Source organism: Delphinapterus leucas, chromosome 9 (assembly GCF_059928025.1).
Source record: "Delphinapterus leucas isolate spDelLeu-1000000601 "Yukka" chromosome 9, BTC_Dleu_Yukka2, whole genome shotgun sequence".
Taxonomy (NCBI): Eukaryota; Metazoa; Chordata; class Mammalia; order Artiodactyla; family Monodontidae; genus Delphinapterus; species Delphinapterus leucas.
In genome coordinates, this window is record NC_143137.1 from 79,944,868 (window position 1) to 79,957,620 (window position 12,753).

The following is a 12,753-nucleotide window of genomic DNA, read 5'->3' on the forward strand; positions in this document are numbered from 1 at the left end:
TACCTCAGATAAGCCTTAGTCCTAGTTCTTACAGAGGAAAAATTAATTTTTAATGTTCCTTTGAATAATAGAGTTTAATCATTTAAAAATATGCTTCAAAGGGAAAAGAACATATATAGGTATGTTGGACACATTCGTGAAGATCTCTATAGCTGAAAATAAGAAATGTTAGTAATCAGGTATAAAAGAAGGCGTATCCTACTTAAAGAAAACCTAATATATAATTCTTCAGAAGGTTATTGATAAATCTGATAGTTCTATTTAAAACTAGATTTATGTTCAGATTAAGAGTTCCCCTCATGCGCTGGTTTCTGAACTCTAGATCTTCAAACCCCGAAGCATCTAAACAGGTTTTTCTGAGATATCACTCTGTTGCCAGCAACCCATATACATTAAACATTGGCTGTGGGCTGAAAAATATGTCAGTATATGTAAGTCAATTTTTAGGTATATAGGCATATTGATAGACATAGTAATAAATTAAAAATTCTTACAAGTCTTCTAGTTTCGTAGGGGCATTTTGTTATTACGGACTTTCTCAAACAGTGTGTAACTGTCTTTATATGGGGGACAGGTCATAACTGTTTTAAGTCAGGGAACCACTGGTGCACTGAGATTTCATTCAGTTTACAGAGATTTGTTTTAATGTATAACTGTTTCTAGAATTAAATATATTGCAAAAACTATTTTTAACTCGGCTATAATGTATAGGTATTTATTTTTACAGCTGTGCCCTATGAACTCATCCAAAGAGTTACTTGGAAATCTTTGAAAATACATTTTTAAACAGTATTTTAAAGTTACATTCAAGGCTTCTGTCATTAGAAAGAACAGGCTTTTCCACTTGGCGTATTCATCATTTACTTAACGTATGGCCCTATAGCCTTAATTCAGATGAGCTCTGGGATAGAAGAGATTCAGGTGTCAATATTTTTTCCTCGCAGTATTCACTTTGGATTTAGAAGTACAAAATGAAAGATACAGTGGGTCATATAAGTTGTATTATTGATTGTACCAGCGATACTGATTAACTGTCTAATCGTAAGAGAAGTTGAACAGAATTACCAAATACTCTGAGCCTGAAAAATCCTAAGAGTATTGAGCCTTGGAGCAAAATCCAGGAGTTCCTTTTTTCTAATTCGTCACACTCAATGCATACTTTAATATGGAATAATTGTATGCAGACTCAAAAATACTGTTTTACTGCACACACAAGGTAGACCATTTTATATACAGGCAACGGTTTTAGCACTTAAGATACTCTGATTCTAAGATGTGAATTTTTAAATTTATTTCTTGGCAAATTTCTAAACACTCTTTGAGTGTTTTAAACTAAAACGAGCTTCTCAATTATAAGCATGAATTACTAAATGTCAGTTGTACTGAAAAGAATAACCTAAGTGATATTCATAGTGTTGTGAGTTTAAGTTTAGCTCAATAATTTCTGTATCATTAATTTTCTCACACCAATAAAATTGAAAAAAAAATTACACCATGCAGTTTGACATAGTAACACTTGTAATTCAGCATGAAAGATCAGTTTTATATTATATGGGATTCTATAGTAACTTCTCCTCTTCCTGGAAGTTCCAGGAAATGTTTCAAAGAGGAGGTTCTGAAACAGGAAGGTGAGATCTCTGTTGGACCATGAAGAGAAAAATGGAGGTTATTCTAAATAGAGGAAACAGATGTGCAAAGGTTCAGACTGGTGAACAGACATAAAGCAAAGAGGGGGAGGAAGGGGTTTACTATAAGTGAAACTGGAAAGATAAGGAAGGACTAGGTCCCAGGGGATCTGATTTGCTGAGTTCAAGTTTGGATTACTTCCCTTGGCTGTGGGGAGCTTAGACCAAGCCACCATCATTTTTTGTTTACCCTGTGCCCTACCTAGCCCATGGACCTCACCACCCTTGCCTTCCTTACAGTTTATTCTCTGAACTGCACCTAGGGTGATTTTCTAAGTGTACGTCAGATTTTGTCACACACTCTCCAGTAGATTCTCAACAGATTCATCAGGATACATTAGAAATTTCTTAACAAGGACCCATGTGATCCCAACTCACAACCTCATTGGTCACTCCTACATTTACCCCCCTTCTCGCTCTGCTCCAACCACTGACCTTGCCTTTCTTTGGATGTGCCAACCTCATCCCCACCCAGGACCCCTGTTGGGATCTCTCTCTCCCCAGATCTTTGCCTGGCTCGCTCCTGTGTACAGGTTTCTGCTTAAATTTCACTTCCACAAAGAAGCTCTCACTCTCTAAATGTCTATCAGCATGAATCCCTGCACCCTCTAAATTTGTGTGTATTACTTATTAATATATATTTAATCAAATCTCATCTTCCTTCTCCAGTAGATCATAACCTCTACAAGATCATGAATCTTACTTTGTTTGCCTCCGTAGTCCCAAGAGCCTAGAAGAGCACCTGGCACAAAGCAGACCTTCAATATTTATTGAATAAATGTATTAAAGGAAGGATTATAAGCATAGAAGCAATGGGTTAAGACATGCATTAAAAGACTCTGGCTGCTGACCTTTTCATTGCCACAATCTAGACCCATCCTAGCAAGTCCTGTTGATAATCTAAACTGATACCTCCTTTGCTTAAAGTGTCAGTTCCACTTCGTTTATTTTTATGTATTGGGTTGACCAAAAAGTTCATCTGGGTTTTTCTGTAAGATGTTATGGAATAGATATTTGAAACAACTGAGCACAAGTTAAATAGCATTTAGCTATTAGTCCAGCCACCTTACAGATAAGGAGCAAAGCCCAGAGTAGTCTAGTGCCTTTATCATGGTTCTTTAATAAACCAGTGACCTGGCCAGGGTTAAAATGTTAAACTTGGCGCCTGACAGTTATTCTTTGTTAGTCTCTTCTGAGGCTTATGGGATATTTTCTGATTCTTCTCGCTAACTCAGTACCATGCTTGTTGTCTTTTTTTTTTTTTTTTTTGCGGTACGCGGGCCTCTCACTGTTGTGGCCTCTCCCGCTGCGGAGCACAGGCTCCGGATGCACAGGCTCAGCGGCCATGGCTCACGGGCCCAGCCGCTCCGCGGCATGTGGGATCTTCCCAGACCGGAGCACGAACCCGCGTCCCCTGCATCGGCAGGCAGACTGTCAACCACTGCGCCACGAGGGAAGCCCCTTGTTGTCTTTCTATCTTGTCATTTCCTCTGCCCTCCCAAAAAATCCAATTTAAATCCCCATCAGGTTTATTCATTTTTTAACTTATTCTTGCTTACATTCACTCATTATCTCATTCATCCATCCATTGCTCTTTTTCAGACACCGTGGTAACATACAGGATGAAGCAGAGTTCATGCTTGACCTCCCACCACTGGGATCATTTTGTTCTTCTTGCCCAAGTATCGTATTTGTTTGCTAGGGCTCTCATAACAAAGTACCGCAAACCAGGTAGCTTAAACCACACAAATGTATTGTCACAGTTCTAGAGGTTAGAAGTCCAAAATCAAGGTGCGAGCAGAGTTGGTTCTTTCTGAGGGCTGTTGCAGGCCTCTCTTATAGCTTCTGCTAGCCTCCAGCGTTCCTTGGCTTGTAGTTGGTGGTCTCCCTGTGTCTCTTTACATTGTCTTCCCTCTCTGTGTGTCTGTCTCTATGTCCAAAGTTCCCCTCTATATAAGGACACCCGTCCTATTGATTAGGTCAACACTAAAGACCTGTTTTAACTTGCTTACCTGTAAAGGTCCTGTGTCTGAGTAGTTTCACATTCTGAGGTACTAAGTATCAGGACTTCCAACAGACTTTTTTTTTTTTTTTAACCCATAACACACATCAAAGCACTATATTGCCCTTTTTGTTTGTTCATAGGCAAATGAAGACTGTTTTTTTGTTTGTTTGTTTGATTTTGTTTGTTTGCTGTACGCGGGCCTCTCACTGTTGTGGCCTCTCCCATTGCGGAGCACAGGCTTCGGACACGCAGACTCAGTGGCCATGGCTCACGGGTCCAGCCGCTCCACGGCATGTGGGATCTTCCCGGACCGGGGCACGAACCCGCGTCCCCTGCATCGGCAGGCGGACTCTCAACCACTGCGCCACCAGGGAAGCCCAGACTGTTTTTATGGTTTGTTGCTTTGTCTGCATTTGGTCCTCTTTCCATACTCAGTTATTTTTTTCTTAGTAACTATTTCCCAAGCTTTTTGGAGAGCTTTCATTATTACAAAGTTCTTCCATATGGGTAAAATCTCTCTTCCTGGAGTTTCCAAACATTTGTCTTAATTCTGCAATTTTAAACATCAGAGATTTAAATTTATTCCATTCCTACTCTATAGGAATCCAACTATCTGAGATCCTTTAACTCTGATAGAGTTTTTCCATCATGGAACTGTGGTTACACCTTTGACACACAAATTTCAAGGCAGGAGTCTATATCATCTGGTTAGTCTTTCCCTGACACTTTGAGTTCATGCTTAGCCCTAAGATATCTCATAGATTTAATTGGTTAAATTAGCACTAATTAACATAAAATCATAAAATAATACAGAGTGGGCATAAGTGGTGCAGGGAGTTATCAGAGATCATTTTATTGAGTTATGTAATATTCCCCTGTGTCTGTAAGAGGTGAGCTATATCTCTTTTCTAGACCTTATCACTCTGGTATCAAAGTCACAGCCCCAAAGCCAGATTCTATTTTTGACAACTTTATATAACCAAACACTTTTATCTTGTGGTCTGCTTCCTTTTACAAATAGAAAATTTTAACTCTGAGTAAAGATGGAAAAAAATTACCACGTTTTTACTTGAGTTCTTCTGATTGCTCCCCAGGAAAATTCCCAAGAGATACAACTGAAGTAAATTTAGAATTTATTCCTTCCCATGGGGCTGAGCTTGCTACTTAGATACCACTTGAAAATAATGTATTTTCATCATGATTTAGTAAAAGCACAGAAAGGAATAAGCTTTGTAATGAAAAAATGGTATGCACACAGAGATTTTTTTCTAACTTTCATCAGTGGACTTCTTCAATTAAAATGTTTTATGGAAGTCACATAATGAAAAATGAGTGGACACTAGTGGAGGGTGACCAAATCATCTGTAATGATTGAATGAAAGTAACATTACCTTCCCATCACTAAGTCTGGCAATTGTAGATATTCTGTTAATTCCCTTTCCTCACGGTGGGGGGTGGGGGGGTACATTTGGCAGTTTCTGTATTTCCTCAGCAGAAATTTGCTGACTGTCATTAAAGAGCTTTACCTTATTGGTTAGTAGAAAAACATTTCAAATCTCCCAGTAACTGTGTACCTTTCATGGTCTATGAAGTATATAATGGTGCTTCTCTAGAAATTTTAGATTCCTGTTCTTTATAACCATTCTAAAGTTATTCTTTTAGGTAATAAGGCCTTTACTGACTGACCAAATGAAAACCACTCACCTTTCTAACGCTCTATCCTTATGCCTTTCTTGATTTTTCTCCATATCACATATTATTATCAAAAGTACTGTGTCTGTTCCTTTATAATTTCATGTATTGTCTTTCTTCCCCAACCAGAATTTATGGGTGAGGATTTTTCTTAATTATATTCACTGCTATATCCCCAGTGCCCAGAACAATGCCTGGTTCACAGTAGGTTCTCTATAGCAGTAAATTAATTTGATGAATTAGTGAACAGACCGCTTTATCCACCAAACTGCTTTTAATTTGGGGGTGATTCACCAATTCCTTGCTCCCATCTAAAACAAAAAACAGAAACAGGGCTCCCCTGGTGGCGCAGTGGTTGAGAGTCCGCCTGCCGATGCAGGGGACACAGGTTCGTGCCCCGGTCCGGGAGGATCCCACATGCCACGGAGCGGCTGGGCCCGTGAGCCATGGCCGCTGAGCCTGCGCGTCCGGAGCCTGTGCTCTGCAACGGGAGAGGCCACAACAGTGAGAGGCCTGCGTACCGCAAAAAAAAAAAAAAAGAAAGAAACAAAGCAAAACAAATAAATAAAATCTTATTCATTCTCCGTACGACGCTTCTTGTGTAGTTCAGGGTTACAGTTTTTCCTTCTGCTTTCCCCTGTGTTTTTCTTCTTTTGCTGAACAGATGACAATGCGCTTTCTCAAATTTATTTCAGTCCAGTATTTTTGTGTGTGTCTGTGGATTACCTCGAGCATCACACCTATGAAACTTTCATAAACCAGAGCACCAAAACGTGTTTCTCATGCTCTTTTTCTTTCTTTTACACAATGAAACTGTTTACATCATGACCCCAGATGATCACAAACGTCAAGAAAGGAGGTTAAACTCACTCTTTTTGCAAAGTATAACTTCCTTGTTCCCACTTAACTCTGCCTGTAAAACTCATTTTGTACAGCTCTTCAGAGCTTCTTGCTATCTGCTAGATTGGATGCCGCCTGACTCAAGTGGATTTTTGCTCAAATAAATTGTTAAAATGTTATAAAAAAAAAAAAGGGAGGTTAATGTAGCATGTTCTCTACAAAATCAGGAGAGAATGTCATAGCCATTGGAAGAAATAGCAGTGTAAATTCAAAGGATTTGTTTGGAACTAGATTTATCATGCAAGATTTATCTGTCTTTAAAAAAAACGCAATGATTTTTTTCTATCAAAAGAAATAGCACGTTTTATCAATAATGATACATGCCACTTTTGTGCACTAAAATAAGCTACATTTAAAATGTTGTCACCTCTGTCTGGTCTTAAAATTACATAAACTGCCAAGTGTTAAAACTGTTTTTCCTACCCTTAGACCTGTTGAACAATTTTAGAGCTTTTTTAGTAATAGACAAACTCCTTATTAAAGTATTTTTGTTCTAGAGTTTAAGCCAGGATCCTATTGCAAAGCAGATGGTATTCATGAGCTGATTTTTACAAGAATGTGTTTTGCTTCACTGATTGCTGTTTTGATAGCTATTTTTAAGATTTTTAGAACCCTTTAATGTCTATTTCTGAGAGTAATTTCCATAACCTAAATTGAGAAATTTTATTTCTGTCAATTTTATTTCTGTCAGAATATACAGATTTAAGAAATAATGACCGTGATAACCAAGTGTGATTTGAAGAATAATATTTTTTAGGGGTTGTTTTTCATTGCTGTCTTTGGAAAGCAACATAAGAAACCAGTCTATTAAAACTGACTTTGACGAAATAAGCTGTTTTATAATGGTAGTATTTACATATATGAGAGAAAAAGTATTCATATATTAAAGACTGACTTTCTAAATAGGTGAGGCCTCATTTTTTTCTATAGCTTTTACACCCTCTTCATTGCTAGCACACTTTTCTTATCATATTTCTTCTTTATGATTAAAATCTTGGATATTATTATATATTATTATACTATTATATTATAAAATAGGAAATAGTATGTTAAAGTGTTTTTCAAAATAAATGGCAGTAAAATAATAATTTATGGTCATTATTATTAGGGTCTGATAAAAATCAGATTGAATGTATACATGTAGACAAATGTCAGTGAAAACCAGAAAACTTTTAAATTGATCTCATCAATCTAGTGTTCAGTAGGTAACCTTTGCTATTTCATTGTAATCAGTATCTAAGGATTAATTTCAAAGCAAGCCTTTTCAGACTGAAGGGGAAAAAAATCAGATTATTTGTGTTATTTTTTCTCAACGTCAACATTTCAAACTATGCCAATAAACATAATTATAAGAAACAGACGTATGTTCCTAATGTTCAGTGAAAGACCTTTGCTGAAAATGTAACCCTAAATATTAGGAATTACTAGTTTAACACGGGGGAGTTCTGAATTAATAGAGCATTGATTATTACTGACCCAGTTTAAAAACACTGAGCATCATTTAACAGTTATTAGCTTCCTAAGTATTTTATCATAATATTCTTAATTCAGTACACTACCTGTTTTGAACAGTTGTGCAGTTTAAAACTGACTCTACATAAAGCTACCTACATATTCTCGAAAGTACATCCCGTCCCAACAAACGGACATGCACTTTTGTATATTTGTTTATGTTTTTGTTTTTTTTGTTTTTTTTTTTTTTGCGATACGTGGGCCTCTCACTGTTGTGGCCTCTCCCGTTGCGGAACGCAGGCTCAGCGGACATGGCTCACGGGCCCAGCCACTCCGCAGCATGTGGGATCTTCCCGGACCGGGGCACGAACCCATGTCCCCTGCATCGGCAGGCGAACTCCCAACCACTGCGCCACCAGGGAAGCCCTGTTTATGTTTTTTAAAATTACTACTTATTTAGGATTCTATAATCTGCCACATGTGCTATTACTGAGATAAAATAACAAGCAACTAAAATCATTGTGATATAAAAATTTGGAAAAGTTTTGAGGTATAATGTACATAGTGGCATCAAAATGTATTCCACTAGTTGCTTTACTTTTTCTTATCACTATGTTCAACATAAAAATACATGTTTGTAATAGACATATTTGCCTATACATATACATCTATACATAAGCTAGTTAATACTTTTATAGCCTTATATAACTAATAAAATAGTTTCAAATTCAGTTTCTTGGTAGAGATCCAAACCATTTCTTTTCTGTAGGTTTTATATTTATTTTATTACATATTTTAAAGATGAGAAATCTGAAGTCCAGGTCAGTGTTCTTTGAACCTCCATACCCACCCAATATTAATTCCGTTTGTAGCAAATGAATTTCTTCTACTTAACAGGATTTTCTTTTTGGTCCTCTTCTGTATCTTGACTTATGTGTAGAGTTTGAATTAGGAAAGCACCAGAACAAGTATAGTGAGGTAAATTGAGCCTGAAATGAACTGGCTAAATAAACTGAGGTAACTTAGTCTAAAGCTTTAAACAACAAAGGGAATTTTTATCTCTTTTTTTCTCCTTAAGAACAGTTTGCTAGAGATTCCAATTAAAACAGTTGAGAAAAGCGATGGTTGAGCACAGTGTAAGAAATCTTTAAGCTAAATTATAGAACTGCTATCTCTATTTATTTTGGTTGAAAAAATTTTATAAGATGACAAATAAAAGCTTAACTTTGTGAAGAACAGTAAATAACCCCTATGAGGGAGTAAACAGTAACATTAGAAGAGTTGAAGCTAAAAGTGATTATACTCACCCTCTCTCCTCCTCCTTCCTCAACTGAATGAAAAAGATATATACGAAAATTGTTTGGGATCACTGATAAACCATTTTTACTACATAAGTAAATCACTCTTAATAAGTTGGACCACATTTTAATTTCTGACCTGTTGGGTAGTATATTTTAACATGACAGGGACAAGACAAGCCTCCAGTGTTTTTTCTGATAAAACTCAGCCCTAATCACAGAGCTCAGTCTCCGGGCAGAGAGGCTACTTTTATGGGTTAGTCATTTACTTTTTAGAAGGTCGAGCTGAAATCACTGTTTAAAGTACTAATAAGCGCTAGTTGTAGAGAGTTTCAGGATACTTCATGAAAGACCCAACATCATGACATTTCTCCTTTTGACATTAATAAATGTGCATGAATTTCTTCAGTGTGTCATAGGTATTAAAATGATAGTAATGTTTCTAATAAAACAATGTTATTTTGTTAAGAATAAGCTTCTTTGCGGCGCTTTCAACCAGTTCTTCCATTTATGGCATGAGCTGATGCCTGTAAATGCTCACTCAAATGCACTGCAGTCAATAAGCTCAGGTTTCATTAGTTATCCATTTGGAAAATCATCTTATCACCCATCAAAGTATACCTCTGTTCTCATGTAACTGAATTTATAGAATTAAGGATTGAAAAGTTAACCTCTTAAAATAACACTTAGAAAAAATATTGTTGAATTTACATAAGTCCATGCATGAGCTTTATCATCTTAGAAGACCAAAAAAAGTATTTCTTGCCACTTAATTTAATTGCCATCCTTTATCAGTTTTTAATAGCACTGTCTTCTAAAGAACCAGATGGTTCTCCTGTTCATATGGAAGAAGGACCATGGTCCTCCTTGCCAAGGAAATTTTGTTGTTTAATTTAACTTGGGGGAAGCTATTCATGTGATTTAGGTTTATGAAAAATAACTATTTTTATTTACTGCACTCATGTAGGTCAAAGCAGCTTGGAAGTATTTTAATGTCATGTTCCAAGGTTTTATAGGCCAGAGGATAATAAATCAATGAGAAAGGAAGAAAAAACAATAACAGAGATTCCTGTGATTTTGTGGTTAGGCATTTCAAGAGTCTAAACATAAATTATCTTTATTATCTCAAGATAATTTAGTAAAGACTGTGCCACTATTAAAAGGTCATGATGTTTCTCATGGCTTTAGGTAGGTAGTTATTGAATCATTCCTTAAATTGCTAATGATCTGAAGTGCTGGAAAACATATCACATAGTAATCAATCATCATTCTAATACTCCATGTACAAAACTGTAGCATAATTAGAGATTTACATTTTACAGCATTTGAAATACAGTTATTTTTGTTCTGAATACAATTATTTTTGTTCTGATGAGAGATTGTCAATGAGAAATGCAAATGAGGAGATATTTTTTGGAAGCGTTGGAATCACTACAATCCCTCTTTGTGGATCAATAATTTGTTCTCAAAATGAAGTAAGTCACAGGCAGGCAATACTATAATATTCAGCATGCTGAAAAAAAAGAAAGCAGGTGGAAGAGATGTATCTTACTTTTTAAATATACATTTATGTTTTAGGGTAAGTTTTCAAGTTAATTCTTGGAAATTTTTATTAACTTTAATTTTCCACTTCAGATTGCTCGTATAAACCATTAACACATTTTCTGGTAAAGGGATGTAGTCGTTATCTTGTGGTAGCATGTTAGAACTGTAAATGGATTTGCGCTTGAAGAAGGAGTCAACGTTAGCTAGTTCTTCATAGCATTCCGTCTCCTAGTCCAGCAGCACTATGTAAAAGTTAAATGGTATAGAAATGAGAAAATAGGTATCTGTGTTTATTTTCCAGTGATCTGATTTTAATTCTTATGCTATCATGTTTTCATAGCCTTTAGGTTAGTCAGTGCTTTTAAATTACTTCTTTGTTTCTCTTTATACTCACTGGTTATCAAACCTTGTTTCTGCTTAGCTAAGAGCATATAGGCAAAATACGTTTTGCTGCCCCAATAAATTTTTGAAGTAATAACTACAAAAAGAGTGATTTTAAACATAGTAATAACTGGATGTTGGGAGATTAAAAGGAAAAGAAAAAGGAGGTCATCAGTACCTTTAAGCATTTTCTTTTCTCTTAGGAAAATGATCAAGAAAACGTAATTTTGAATGAAGCAACACACCAGTGAAGAAATATATCTGTAGTCTTGCACAGAAATGTGTTTTTCTAATGAAAATGTAAAACCTAGAAACAACAAAGATGGATGGATGGGAGGGATAGAAGGGAGGAGGGAGAAATACATACACATACATATGTATAAAAAATGATCGCCTTAAAAACTTCTAAGAGGGCTTTCTAAGATACCTTATACAGATTTTAGGAGAAAAGAAATTAATCTGTTTGGGACATTCCAGAAAATAGAAGGCAATACGTGTTGCACAGACTGACATCTCTGATGCGTCTGTCCAGTGAGGTGGAAACTAGTTTTCTGCTTGGCTGCCAGCCCAAGAGCAGTGACTTTCAGCAAGAAAACAAGACAAACTGGGGCAAGAGGCACATCAAGGAAAAGCTTAAAGATGCCTGATGAAATATTGAGTGCCGCTTTCACAATATTAATTGGAGAACATTTTTGCCTCTGCTACTAGACTTTGAAAAATAACTTGTGTGTGACTTTTAAATATGTTCTATTACTTTGTTTTTATTTTCTGACTAATAACGTCTTGTGTTTCAGTTTCTCACTTTTTTCTGGCTACTAGAATATTACAGTAATTAAAGAGCTACTTAAAAAAAAATTTCAAGTACATTCACAAATGGTAAATTCTCTCCCATAGCTGTAGAGACTCAAGACTGTTTATTGATAAAGGTCTTTATATTTTTTCAGTGATTCGGTGATATTTTCATAGCAATGATGATACTGCTTGTTTTGAGTTTGATTCATGGAAATAGTTATGAAATTATTCCACAGTACTCTAGTTGAAGAAATTTGATGGCTTTATTTTGTGTGTGCCAGGCACTGTGCCTTATTGCAATGCCTAGTGGGTTCTAGATGTTTTATCAGTTTTTAAAGTATTTTTCCATGAGTGGTATCATTTAGAATTTCATTTTCACAGGTCACTCCTCCGTTGTCTTTCATTTTTCTTGTATATCTTAAAGCAATAGAAATTACTGAGCCCTTGCACTCAACATTTGGAATGTTTTAGCTGTGTGTAGGGGTAAGGGTGGGATGGTGGTAAATAATGGGTCTGTTTTGGGAGCACATTATTAATGATACAATGTATAGAATAGAATGCTGAATATTTTTATATTCAACTGCTATTTTGTGTCAAAACTGGAAACTGTAGATGTTGGGGTAGAGAGACCCCTGGAAGGTGAATTAATGCTTTCGTTGACATTTCAGAGAGTGAAACTCTGCTTCTAGTCCTTTTTCAAGGAAGGACGTGTAGTCATATTTTCCAGCTTGCAGCCTTGTGTTTATCTTACAGCTTCATCTTCATCCTCCATCCTAACTTTGCAAAGTTAAAGGAGTATGCTAACCAGTGTTCATATATTTTATTTGTTTGTTTGTTTGTTTGTTTGCGGTACGCGGGCGTCTCACTGCTGTGGCCTCTGCCGTTGAGGAGCACAGGCTCCAGACGCGCAGGCTCAGCGCCCATGGCTCACGGGCCCAGCCGCTCCGCGGCATGTGGGATCTTCCCGGTCCGGGGCACGAACCCGTGTCCCCTGCATCGGCAG

General features: G+C 36.6%; 1 protein-coding gene across 1 annotated transcript in view; it reads left to right on the forward strand.

Annotated features, from left to right (window-relative positions):
- The window catches only part of PCLO (piccolo presynaptic cytomatrix protein), a 366,748-nt gene that overhangs the window by 204,244 nt on the left and 149,751 nt on the right, over positions 1-12,753 (forward strand). The window lies entirely within an intron of this gene.